Genomic DNA, 14,586 nt, shown 5'->3' with positions numbered 1-14,586 from the left:
ACTTCAGCTGCAGGGACTTAAATAGAAAACAAGCACTCTCTCTTCAGTTCATCTTCCCTGCTCTTAAATAACCACGCCCGCTTCCCCCCCTTAATCTCCACTGTACTCCTTAGTCATTTACTGACCTCACTGCCATTAATAATGAACACTGGAGCGTGCACACATGCTCTGACCCGTTATCCCCCTCTTATGCACTCTCATCAACCACAAAGATCAATACACTGAAGGAGGAATAAGACTAATATAGTGTAGGGTAAATGCCACCAAACGCATGTATAAAATATCTTCTGCAGCAGCCCTGCATTGATTTGAGCTGTCTCCCGTTCTTCTTTATAAACTCTTACAACCATGTAATGTATAACAAGGAAATGTCCTGATACCAGCTGTCTCACCATGTGTTCCTGCACACCTCCACAATAACCCACTGACATGCACAGTGATTGATGTCTTCTCTATTTTCTCAGCATCGCAGAGAAGCCGACCATCAAGCCATATTGACTTGATGGAAAGTTCAGCAGCCAGGTTAAGCTGTTCCACAAAGGGGGGGGGGGTTGTAAAAAAAACACATTCAGTGTTTGCAGAAAACCAACAGATCAAAAAAAATTAAAGCAGGCTGCAGGAAACAGCCTGTCATAACACTATGTCGACAATTTCTGTTTTACTGAGACAGAGATACAGCCATGATTCACAGTCTGCTGGAACATCTATCGACTCCCAGGACGCAGACAACGAAATCCCTTTGCCAACTCGTGTCAATTTCACATAATGAGTTGCACACAGCCAGGTGGTGCTGTCCAATAGTTCCAGTTCAGCTGCAGCAGATTATGCCTTCAGGAAAGCAAATTTCCCCCAAAATCATTGAGTCACACTTATCAACAAGCTGACCTCAGCGTGCTGCAGGAAGTCCAGACCTAATCATAATCAAGTGGCATGCTGGGTTTCATTTAATGCCAAGAAGTAAAAGGTAGAAATCTATTAGTCACAGACACAGAGGAAGGTGGAGGGAAAAGATGGTGATGCAGTTGTACAAAAGTGAATGAAGGTGGTGCTGTGAATAATCCTGTTAATAAAACATGACATGTGTGTTGCCCTGTGAGAACATAATTGAGTGCTAACATGCTGTTAGATGGCCATCCAGCAAAAAGCAAAAAGTCCAGGGGCGGTTAGTGCGCGCACCCCATGTATGGAGGCTATGGTCTTCCAGGCGGGCGGCCCAGGTTCGAATCCGGCCTGTGGCTCCTTTCCCGCATGTCATTTCCCACTCTCTCTCCCTGATTTCCGACTCTATCCACTGTCCTGTCTCTCAATTAAAGGCACAAAAAGCCCAAAGATAAATCTTTAAAAAGAAAATTAAAAAAGAAAAAGCAAAAAGTCCAGTTCTGCTCAAGGCTACTGTCTTGACTGGAGTTTGGTATTTGAAGTGTTCTTGTTTCCATACGGTGCCTCTAACAGGCTGTAAACAAAGGCAACACAAAAAAAAAGAAGTCTTGGCCAGGAGTCCTTGATTGCTAACGGTTAGCTACACTGTCGCTCCCAGAGGCATAACGTCATCTGTCTTTAGCCAATGGGTTCCAAGATGGGTCTCTGTACATATGATGTTGGAATTTACCACTGTTTTTAATAAAAATTGATTGAATTGATTTAAATGATGCATTGTTCATTAAGAATGAACAGATTAGCATGTTAGCATCTGCTAATTTTCCATGAAGTTAAAAGCACAGCTAAGGATGCTAGGGATGTCATTTGTTTTTTTGGTATAATAAACCAATGTATTTGAAAAGCTTTAGGCATTCCAATTCATCCCCCCCGGGAATCTGAATATGCGTACCAATCCATCAAGAAGACAGTTCAATCCAAGTCATTCATTTCAATCTTATGATGGCTTCAAAGGAAAAGTTAAAAAAAAAAACTGCTCAGACCACAAATGTTTTTCCAAAATTAATTAGCAGTCCATCCATTATTTTTTGAGCTATTGGATCTCGACCAAAGACAAGCCCAACAAGCGACAGTCCTATTGCTGCTTGAATCTAAACTCAAAATGTGTGTATGTTGCAGAATTTCAGTCTAATGGATAACACATGTCATGCTAAAAATTGCAGCATTAAGAAAAATTCAGTCTGCTCCAGGCATGACAGAAATCATCCATCAGGAACATGTCAGCATGAATGAAAAACTGCAAAAACCAATTGAGGAAGTGATTGGAGGAAGAAAAGAGAATGAGGGAAATGGAGGAGAAACAAAATGTTACTTAAATCGTCATCAATCTCTTCTGTCACCTGCAGCGAGCATAAATGACCCGTCACAGGTGTGTTGTCTAATCAACTGGCCAGATTACGGAGACAGACGCTGTGTTTACAGGCTGCATAGATGGATCCTGCTGGACCAGAGCTCAGAGGTTAAAAATAGACCAAGTGGGAACACAGTGGAAGTAAGGCCTAACACATGACCTGAGCTGAGATAGGACAGGAAGAAGAGGGGAAGAGATGTAGAGAGATATAAATGAGAAAGATGGAGCGAGGAGATGATTGTGTGTGTGTCATAAAAAGTGTGTCTGGGTCAAAGAAGAGCATGAAAGGAGGCCGAACGACTCCCACGAGAGATCTTTCCATCCTTGTAAGAACATGTTAAGTTACCCTTCCTTCCTCCCACCAACAACATCCTTTCCAGGTCACACTCAGGTCAAAGAGGATACAGCCCCCCCACCTCTCTGCTCTTAACATCAGTCATACTGCCACACACACACACACACACACACACACACACACACACACAGTGTCAAAGCAATGATACACAAACACTACATTGAAGATGATACAACACCACCACCATCAGCATTTCTGTCTGCCTGCACAGTCCAAAGGAGCTGTACACAAATTGCTGCATGGCAAGACCTTAAGGATCAGAAAATGTACTTCTAGTAGAGACAAAAGTATGTCTGACTTTTTTTTGAAGAGAAATTGGTTTTATTATTTAAACACTAAAATTGTCTTTTGAGCATTCCCTCATGTTGTCATTAAATGATTGTTCTAGTAGTAGAAGTTCAATTACATTTTTTCCCATGCATGATACTTAATTTAACCTTGACCAGTCACTTAATTTTTTTATTTTAACTACAGCATAACAAAAAGTTATGACTATTATTTAATCAAATCAGAATGCTAGTTTATGCCATGAACTTAGAAATTGTTCATTTTAGGTTTAATTTGAAGTTTTTTTGTTATTTAAGGGGGAAAGATGTATTTTTATGGTTAACATACTTTGAGATAAGAGAAGGGGAGTTCTGAAGTTATTATTTCCATAATGTCTATAATGTTAGGAAGGGTTTTGAAATTGAAAATAATAATAATGATATTTAACTCCATTTGCAAGTATGGTTACAGGCGATGAGAGAAGACTTTCTCATGTTTTCTTCATGCGTGAAAAGATTAAAAAAAGAAAAAAAAAAACAGAGAGCAGCTGGGGAACAGGAAAAAAAGAAGTAAAAAAAAAAGACACCCATTGAGGCAGAATAACTCCTGACAGTATATACACCCAAATCCTGACACACTGCTTTGACAAAACGCACACTCTCCTTATTCAAAGAGGAAGTGTTGGCGGCGTGGAGGAGGGATTATGCTGGATATGTGGAGCAGATCTTGCTCAATGCTAGTGATCCTTATACTCAGGGGGTTTGAGATTAACACCAGGCTGGATTTATATTCTCTCTCTCTGTCTCGCTCTCTCTCTCTTGCGCCACTTCAACCTCTTTCACCTCTCCCTCTTCTTGTCTGACTCCCTCACTCTCTCTCCTGAAACTGTGCTGGGATAGGTTTTGGAGAAAGGCCACAAAAAATGACTTTCGGAGGAAAAATAGACGAGGAAGGATTCAACTTTGGCAGTAAAATGTTTCATTGTTTTGCTTTCATGTTTTTCCCCGTTCTTTCTTGTGCTCATCCTTGTTGGTCAATTAAGTGAGGGGTTTGTTTTAGTAGCAGAGTTTTTTGAATGAAATGTAGAATTATCTGTGTGCATTATTTGGGACATTAATATGCAACACAGGGAAGTCAAAAGTTGTGTCAAAGTAAATGTTCTATCATTGTAAACAATAGAACATGCGATACAGGTTTTGATTTAAAATTCACATATACATGTTCCAATAGGAGACATGCAAATTTTAACCCTTGCATTTTTAATGCATTTAAGCCTTTATTATGATGCTATTTGTGATGGGCATACTTCCAGCTATAGTCATGCATTAATAATGCATATTTCATTACTATATTGTTATTTTCAGTGTTAGTTAGTGGCGGTCTTCCGTTCCTGTGCTTCATGATTCATATTACATTCTCCTGGTTTTGCATGAAGTTTTCACAGAAATTATGCAGCAGCAACAGAAACACAGTTTGTGCTTTAATCTCTCTGCCTGCATACAGAAAAGGTCAAAACCTTCAATGGCATTTCATTTGTATTAATCAGTCCTTGGTACAGGTGCACGGTGCGTGTCTGTTCCGGTGGGATAAAAATGTGACATTTCAAGTTAGAGAAAAACCATTTAGTAAAGCACAATCCTGCCTGGAAGAAGATCTACAAAGGTACTAACCCCTGCCTAATAAAATGATAGATATGGATCCTTGGGGTGCCATATTTTGCTGGATTTTTGAAACTATAGGGAACAAATGTTGAGTTGTGATATGTCCTTTTATACATTTTTCATTTGTGTCATTATATTGTTAAAAAGTCACTGAATGCTGATGGACCTTTTTGCGGGCTTGTCACCTGCATGGAGGTATTTGAAATGGCAACAATATTGATCAAAACACTGGTGATTTTGACTTTTTGACACCTTTCTATGAAAAGTTCTTCAACAAAATGAGTTGACCAAAAAAAAACGTAACAAGGAGTTGAATAAAGAGAACTGGTCTTCTTTTAGGGCAGAAACAGAGTCAGGCTTGGCAAAGACTCGAGGAACACAAGCCTCTCTTTCTCAGCCTCAAATGTTCTGCACATAAAACAGAGCTTTGTCCTCAGTGACAAACAACCAGGAAGGAACAGGAGGCGGGATACCCGATCTAACCCTGCATGTGTGTTGTTCCATCCAGTAACAGTGTTGTTATGGGAAACACGATTGCCATGGTGTGAATGGTCTCACACACACAGACACACAGACACTGTGATGTCCACCCTGAACGTCAGCCAATCTTAAATCTGCCATCTGGAGGGCGGAGAACATACAGTACACAGACATGTTTCCAGCCGACAAGATCATGACAAGACTAGACTGAAGAGAAATGTCTGAAACCAACTTTTGTTGGATTTTATGTTAGGGTTAGGGTTGTTTTAAACCCTCCAACACATTCACATTGCTCTTCAGTGAATCTCAGGAGGAATTTTGAGAAGATGATTCAACATGCAGATCAGTTTCATGAACAGAAACTTGAAAACACACCTGTGCCTCCAACATCTCTAGAAACATGCAATGCTTCCAACTATTGCACACTTTGCAGAGCTGCAACTGATTTCTTTTTCCTGGGATGTTTCATGAAAGCTGTACCGTTTTCATAAATTCAATTTCGAACAAAAGTAGTCCTTGCACTTGGCTCTATTTTAAGTTCTGCATGGTTTAAATTGTTAAATTCCAGTTAATTCCACCTGAAGCTTAATGTTTGGAATAATCTGCTTTCATGTAACTTCTGGGTTTTACTTTTCTGTACTGGTTGCTGGCCTACACTTAAATCTTACCCATAAACTGGACAAATGATGCTCAAAGGTTTATCTCCTCTGGTTCATTTATCCCTATTTGCATTCATTATGTTTCATATGACCTTTTCAAAACATCCAAATAACTGCATTAAACGCTGTCTCCTGACAGGTATGTCACAGCTACTAAGACGAAATCTCTTGGTTGTTTGCAAAAAAAAAGAAAAAAAAAAAGAAACACAAGTATTTTGGGAAGTTTTTCAGGAACTTAGCATTAAGTAGAGACTGGCGGGGTAAGGGATGAAAATATCTGAGATGGTAAACAAACAGAGCTCAAAGAAATGATGAGAAATATATGACTTCAGCACAGTCTGAACAAAATATGTTTACAGGCAGGTTTAAAAAAAGATATGGCTTTGGTCTCTTAGACATTAAAGCGCCTGAAAACTTTGTTCTGATCATTTCTGCTAACTTTCAGGCCTTTTTTTTAATTTCAAGAAATATAAGAAGTACCCAACGTATGAGCTTATTAACTGCTTTAATTTTTGCTGAATTTCAGTAAAACCTCGCTGCACATTAATAAAACATGAAATTCAGTACTAACAACCATTATCAGGTCAAAATGATTTAAATTGAACGGCCAATATGCACATTCACGGTATTTCATGGTTTGATTGGCTCTCCTTTGAAAGGTGCAATAGTCTAACCAGGTTTTGAAAAGGATCTGCAGAATCTTTTAATGACGCAGTTCCTGCATTTCGATTGGCTAATAAAGCTCTTTACTGACAGTAAAAGGCTCTATGACCGTTGACCATCACTGTATAATAAAACTTGCTCTTTGAATCAGAAAGCAAAATGTGGAATTTCCCTCTGATGTTTATGATCAATGCTCTCTGAAATCATCCTGGATTGTTGCTGCACTAAACTAAGTTAAAGAAAGAGCACTAGCTATACAAAGAAAAAACTGAAAAGAAAGAAAATTTTAAAGAATGGACCTTCTTTTAACCCTTCATTAAAACAGACAAATGTCACATCGAGAAGAAAAACAAATCAAATAATCATGTCCAGCGTCTTCACTCTCATCTCTGCACCTGTGTTCTGGATGAATGTATTTTTAATGGAATATCTAATGAGTTTCTCCTCTTCTCCCTCTCCATCTGTTACAGGCAGGATGAACACATGCAAAGGGACACACACACACACACGCACACACACACACGCACACACACACGCACACACACACACGCGCACACACGCACACACGCACACACGCACACACACACACGCAGAGTCGGGGCTTCCCCCTCGGTTCTTCCATTAACAGCAGGTGTAAGACACCAATTAGGTGCTGAGCAGCCTCTGGGAGGTGCACCAAAGGCACCCAGAGGTTAATTATATCTGTTCGCATCACAACTGGCCAGATGAAGTCCTGGATTTGGAGCAACCAAATCAATGGGCTGAGACTTCAGACCCGCTGGAGACAATAGACTGATGGAGATAATTAGCATAAATATAGTCGAGCTGACACTCACCTTGTAACAATATCTGAACTGATCTTTAATTAATCCTAAATGGTTTGATGACATACACGGGGATTTAAACAGAACATAATCACAGACCTTCATATGTACGGACATGCATGTGTGCACATGAATGCAGACACACATACCTGTGCTCTCTCTCTCTCTCTCTCTCTCTCTCTCTCTCTCTCTCTTACACACTGATTTTAAGAACTATAAATAATTTGCATGCAAATCTGAAACATACATAAATGCCTGACTGCTCTTTGCAGCATCTGAACAATCTAATTCAATCTTTTTGTATTCCAAACAAGATAACCATGTTGACACTCTGAGCTTCAAAAGCAGGGACTAAAAATAATGGCATATCCCTGGGATTTTGCTGACTAGTGTGATTTATTAGAAGCCACCCTCCCCCTCAGGTAAAAGTCCTGCAGAGAGTATTTCCATGCAGGGTGGAAGCATGGCTCTTCTGTTTCTGTCTCTTTCATGGTATTTTTTACTCATCCCTGACATCCTTTTCAAGGACTCACGCAGAATGTCGGTCTCCCCTTCTGACCTTGTGCTGTCATGCACATACACACACATAGTGAACTTGAAGATGGGCACACGGACACACAAATACACAAAAGTATGACAATAGAGTGCTTCTCTCTTTCATGTCTGAATGCCAGAAGGATGAGTTACACACACGCACAACCAGACACACGCAGAGTTGGTGTGTATATTTAGCACAAGAACTCGCTCTCTCCCGCTTTACATGCCTGATTGTTTTAGTGGGTCATGCTGAGTGAATGTGTGTCAGTGCAGGAAAAGATAAGAGAGAGAGAGAGAGAGAGAGAGAGAGAGAGGGAGAGAGGGAGAGAGAGAGAGAGGGAGAGAAATACACTCGACAACAAATGGCATCCCTACCCGCTGGCTCACCAAAAGGCTGTGTCCATGAGCACACTGACTCTGACCTTGTTTCTGAATAAAAATGCAAAAATATCAGAGATAACCACACGAGGAATAACAATATGTGTGTAACCAAGAGGACAAAACACTTCTGAGTGAATACAAATGTTCAAACTGTGCACAACCAGAGAGCAAATCAGCAAGAAAGTACCTCTGCCTTATCAAAATGTGTTCAATAAAATACTGTTACCGTCTTTGTCGTTCATTTTACTAACTTTTATTCAAAAAACCTAATTAATATTCTAGAAACAAAGACATGTTTTTTTTATAGATGTGTTCATAGTGCAAACTTTTGCTCAAACTGCAGGAAAGTAATGCTTTAATGTTGGGTTTTACAGAGAGTCACTCTGATAAAATGCAGATGACTTTGTGCTATCTGTAATGTAACTTGTTTCCTTAAATTAGATTCAAAAGTGAAAATGGCTGCTGAACCACAAAAACTTTATCTTGATCATTTTGTCTCAAGCTGCTACCTCTGAATCACAAGTGCCATCGCCAAGTGAATACTAAACAAAAACTATATTCTATTTCAGCCTTTAACCTTTTAAACGTTTTTGTGGCTTTAAAACTGTGATTCGGTCAAGCCATATGGTATTCTGTATGATAGCACTTCATGTGTTTGCTAAATCACAAGAATAACATTACACCAATAAGATCTAATATGCACACTGGCATGGATGCCAGAATAGTGACAGACATGGATGATATATTACTATATTACTTAATCAATTTTCCTCACACATTTATTTATTACACATTCATATTCAGGGTAAACTATTGTGAAGGAATGGCACAACAAGGATTTACTGCTTTCACTGGGCAAGTGAAGGTATCCTTACTTAACTGGCAAGAAGGGGTAGCCTCATATCTGCTGGCTCGGACAGATCTCAAATACACACAGACACACACACACACACACACACACACACACAGCGTGACTCCCCATACAGCACAATCTGCTGTTTAAAATGGTCCAGAGCAATAGGCTCAGTCTATCTGCTGCTGTCTTGTTTCACACACTCTATCTCATGCTCACATTTAATGAGCCAGCAATGTCACTGTGTGGATCTGTTAGCAGCTAACAGCTCCTTATTCTAAAAAAAACATGAAAGAGAAAGGGCAGGGTGAACCCTTAGCAGTACAGTGGAGAGGAAGATAAAACACAGCCTGACTCGTGACTACAGAAGAGCAAAACCGCCAGACTCAGTATCTGCCTGTCTGGAGGGAAGAAAAAAAAAGCACTTTGAGCTCATATTGGGGGCACTCGCACAAGATCAAACAAAGAGCGTGGGAGAGTGTAGCAGAGGATGATGGGTGAAGGAGAAACTGAGAGCGAGAGAGAAGAGGAAGAAGAAGAAGAAGGAGAAAGAGAAAGAGAGTTAAGAACTGAAGAAGTCCAGCAACATTGAGAGAGGGACAGCATGATGATTTAAAAAAAAAAAAAAAACAGGGAGTGCTCTCACTGACACGGCAATTGGAAATCAATACGGGCCTTTAAATGAATCAGCAGCAGCGCATGAGCTTCCATTCAGGTCGATATTTATTAAACTGCTGCTCTGAAACATGTTACAGGTTACAAAGAAACATTATTTCCTCATTCTCCTTTTTTCACTATTTCTTGGGAAGTTTTAAACAGCCGTGCCTCAGGTTCAGCAGTCGTAGTTGTAGAAAGAGGATCACATACAGTCTGTTGAATAAAAAAAAGTCTTTGAGTTTAGAGTCAGGCATCCAAGCAATTTTAACCTTCAATAAATGTAAGAAAAACGTTCTGTCAATACATATTTAACCATAATTCAGCTTTAGCGTCTAAGCTGGATGCCAAGTCAAAAATAAAAGTCACACTAAGTCTCGCCTCTCTCCCTCCCTAGCATCCTTCCTTCCTTGGCTACTGTGCTCAGTAACGTGAGCTTTAATCCTAATCCCTCCACACGTGCCATCACGAATCAGGGTTTGGAAGGAGACACCTATAGATGCTGAGCCAAGACACAGAGGAGACTGGATGGAGTCGCGTCATCTCTGCTGTGAATCAAACACCTCCGACACACGTCAAGCGAGCCTACGTCTTACTCAACATCCCACCTCTCCGCCCTGCGCGTCTGTCCCATCCATCGTCACTGCAGCTGACTCAAACTTACTTCCTTTTTTTTTTTTTTTTTTTCATTTTGCACTTGGCAAATTTGAAATGCTCTCCATTTCTCTGTATCACCTTTCCTTGCTGGCGTGTTCTGGTGTCACAGGGGGATTCCGCCAGTACGGTGAGGATTGTGCCAAGGAGCCCGTGGGTGCATGTTGCCAAGTATGGAGTACAAAGGTTTAATAAAAAAAGTTTGATTCAAATGTGAGCCGACATCATTATTCGAAAAGGTGAAATAACTAATCTCTCTGATGAATTAAGGCAGAAAAGATTTGAGTGGATGACTGCACGCTTTGTGATGGTCATGAGTGTGATCATGAGTAGTACGGCGCTGTAAGTGAGCCGGATTGACTTATTAACAGATTTAGGTGGTAAAATATGGAGAGCTATGGGGGCTTGAAGCGAAAATGAACAAAAGGTTGCTTTCTCTTATGCCTATAAGCAATCATGACCATGCACATTTGGGCCGCATATTTGGCACACCAAACATTATTGCCAATAAGAGCTTTTCTTCCAAACAGCCACTTGATTCCTAACTCCATTGTGTGATATGAAACTGAACTTGTGGAACTTTAAACCTGCTTTAGTTTAGTAAGGTTTTGATCATACACTAAAGTATTAGACACATCTTACAGTAAACAGGGAAAGTAATATATCCAATAGGTGGAGGGTTGATACTTTTCAGACTGATACTTTCTGGATTGATACCATGTGGGAGCTTTTGGTCCTTCGAATTTAAGACATGTCTTTCTACTTTATGTCATTTTACTCACTAATCAAAGTATGAATGAGGGATAAGAAAATGACTGATTGAAAAAACAATACCAGCCCTCGTTGGTGCATTAGAGGGGCTAGAGCAACCTCATTACCAGGAGCGCAACACAGACTAATTCATTCTCAACTGTCCTCTTCTCTAGGACCAACATACTGCAAATTGTGATTTTATTGATTTGATCTAGATAACAAGAGCTCCTCTAAAGGATCCTCTTCCTCTATCAGCTGTAATCAGTTGTGTGTGTGTGTGTGTGTGTGTGTGTGTGTGCGCGTGTCAGAGTGTGTAATGAGGCTAATTTTCAGTTAGCCTGATGAGCTACTGTAGCTGTGACCTCCTGAGGACAAAGCATGCAGCCTGCGCGTGTCTGCAGTTTAGCTGACCTAGTCTCTGAACATTAGTTTGGTTGGATGATCCACAGCACACGGGTTGAGAAACAGAGAGAGAGAGAGAGAGTGGAAGAGCCATGAATGACATCATTTACTTTTGCTTAGAGTGGGGTTGGGTTCAGCTGGACAGCAGTGTGATATCACTTTGCCTACAGGAACAACACACATACAAACACACACAAACGCCGCGGTCCTGCAAATGTGTGAGCGCTACTGTCACAGACTTAAACACACACACATCGTAACTAAGGCTAACCTAATTATGCAGTCTGTTAGAACAAGGCCTATTTACCTCGAATCAATTTGGTTTATTTTTAGTCCTTTGTCTCGTGAAGGGAATAGAGAGAAAGCAAGGCGACGAAAGTTTGGAGATCCCTGGCAACAGCCTCTGAGCTGCATGTCTTAATTCATCAGCCTCTCTCAGAGAGGGAACATGACATTGTAAAGGATTACAAACAACCTTGCACGGTAAGAAAACCCAAAGGCTCTAACTCTGGGTGCTGGCCATGACAGGGCAACATGTGTTAAAGTGTGTAATCACAAGCTTACTGAATGTAGACTGGGTGAGACTTCATTCTGTACCTTAAACTACATAACAAAACAAAGACAAAACAAAATCAAGTCACAACAAAAAAGCATCTGCGGATTTACAAAGGAATTCAGCTTTGAATTAACACAATTAGCACGACTTCCTGCTAGCTGAAGCTAATGTTAGCTCAAGGCACACAGTGCACGACACACATCTCTTGCTTTCAGTGACGCTCATTTGCAATATTAAATCTTTTCCCCATTTGCTGCGACAAAATGTCTCCACCATGTTGGCATCCTCAAAGCTTGAATTAACGTCTGTGATTGACGTGACCTACCAAACGCTCTCCCTCACAAACGTTATTTGGTATGTAATCAGATTAACTTAAAGGTATTTTATTTCAACCAACTGGGTAAGTTGCTGGGAGTGAATCCTGGACCAAAAACTGTACGAGTAACATGTTTATGATGTCTCACAACATGCAGACTTGCAACAATACCTAATAGGATACCTTGATTGGTGGGTTCAAATCATACCTGGATGATGTGAACCAACCAATCAAATTGCAAAACAAGCACTGGAACGACGTTTTTTTTTAAATGCACAGTCGTGCGACCACATTACAGTTATCTTACATGGATCGAGATTTTTGGCGGCTAGGCTTTTTTCAGGGGGATCTTAAGACCCTACTGGCTGCTGCCTATGACTGTCTCTGTTTGCTCTGACACTTAACTTCTTCCCAAGCCGCTGAGCCTCAGGGGCAACACATGTGTTCCACAATACTGACATGCTGTACTTGCCCTTGCTCTGTAATTTGTGAGATTTGTGTCTCAAGTAGAGCTCTTTTTCTGACATTGCACATCAACAGCTACACCGGTTTTTCAGGTCAGTCTGACAGACTCACTCCAGCTGTTTTCTTTGGCACTGTCAGCACTTTGCTCATGTCACAGGAACCCTACTTGAGCAGAAATGTAGAAATATCTCCTGCTAGTTGTAGATAATAATAGCTTCTCCAGTATTCAGAGACAGAGGGTGGTGAAATCAGCACTGATCATACAATGATGTATTTGTGAAACCTGATACCGTCTGATGCCCGACCTTATTACTTCTTCCTTCTTCCTTATCATGACTGATTTCACACAACTTGCCATAAACAAATGAAGCAAATGTTACATCTTCAGTTAGTTATTTATGCACCTGATGTCCCACAGGAAGCCCTCCATGTCCGGGATGTTGGAACATTTACACTGAATATGTTAACTTAGAAGATATATAACCCCATTTTGAATGATCTATCTCAACATAACCTTCTGCAACTCTGTTTCTCTTTGTCTGCATGTCTATCTCTGCAGTTACTGTCAATTTAATGAGGGAAGTTCATAAGGGATAAAAAAAAAAGCTTTCAATAGATTCCCCTCATCAGTGATTCATGAAAGTAGACCAGCATTCCAGTATTCAGGGTGGGAGACACCGCTTTGTAATTTTACTTCCAGGATTTGCTCTGATGGACACCAGTATTCCCTCATCCCATCGACTGCTAGTGCTTACACAGCGCAGTAAATATTATAGATTTTTTCATTATCCACCGTTGGCAATTACCCTTTACTCCACGCTTCAACAATTATACTCGCTAGCCACATTGCAACTGCAAAGGAGACACTGAAAAATGTTACATGTCCATTGAAAACAACAGGGAAACTATTCTGTTACTCTTTTTGGGGGTCCCTGAATGTGCTCATATCAGCACTGCAGCCTGTTTTTAAATTCCCTCTACTACAGTGGCGGTCTCTATTGGAGACACTGGTCATTGTGTTGGGGATAATCCTCTTTGTGCAGGGGGGCTCACTAACTGTACTCTGTTAGTATGCAGAGAGTGAGTAACATACTGGAGTCTCATTATTTGGGTGTTTTACACTGAGGTAAAAGCACTTTTTTTCTGTGTGCAATTGAGCTGTTTTTGTTCAAAGTCAAATACATGTCAAATAAATGTATTACGCTAAAAGAATAGAAAGTAGAGCTTCTTAGAATTAGATCCCAAAACTGATGTCATTCTGATGTGTCACGCTGCTTTCCTTCTTCCCTGAGTCACCCTCTCTCTCCCACCCATAACTGCCTTGAGTACCGTTTCTCCCTCTGCAAGCGAACAAATGCCATTAGCAGACAACATGAGCGATAGTGTCTTGTCCTGTTCTGTCTCATTCAGCCAACAGGGGGGAAATATATTCATAACAGAGCCCTCGTCACATCAAGCAGAACCAGAGTAATCAGGGCAGCGCTGTGAGCTAACCCACGGCTCCTCTTGCTCTCCCTGTCTTTGTTTATTGGCTCTCCTGACGTCTGCTGGCTCACATTCACTGTTGACATTAGTCTGGCCTTGATTTCTGCAGACTTCCCTTCAATTCCACACACTGTTTTTATGTAAATACCCTCTCTCAATATGTTTGTGATCACGTACTGTATGTAGCCAAATCTGTGCCAAGTTTCAAAGGAGGGAAATATCATGCACTGTAAAATTTTAAATGAACGGTTCCCACCCTTGATTCCGGGGCATTTTTTTTTGTCCCTATTTTCAAATCAAATGTCTGGGGATACATCTGCCAAGCGAAGAAATG

At 40.7% G+C, this 14,586-nt stretch overlaps 1 protein-coding gene across 7 annotated transcripts in view; it reads right to left on the bottom strand.

Annotated features, from left to right (window-relative positions):
• Positions 1–14,586, bottom strand: part of eml1 (EMAP like 1) — a 51,860-nt gene that overhangs the window by 23,589 nt on the left and 13,685 nt on the right. The window lies entirely within an intron of this gene.

Source organism: Labrus bergylta, chromosome 18 (assembly GCF_963930695.1).
Source record: "Labrus bergylta chromosome 18, fLabBer1.1, whole genome shotgun sequence".
NCBI classification, from domain to species: Eukaryota; Metazoa; Chordata; class Actinopteri; order Labriformes; family Labridae; genus Labrus; species Labrus bergylta.
This window is presented reverse-complemented; position numbering and strand designations above follow the sequence as displayed.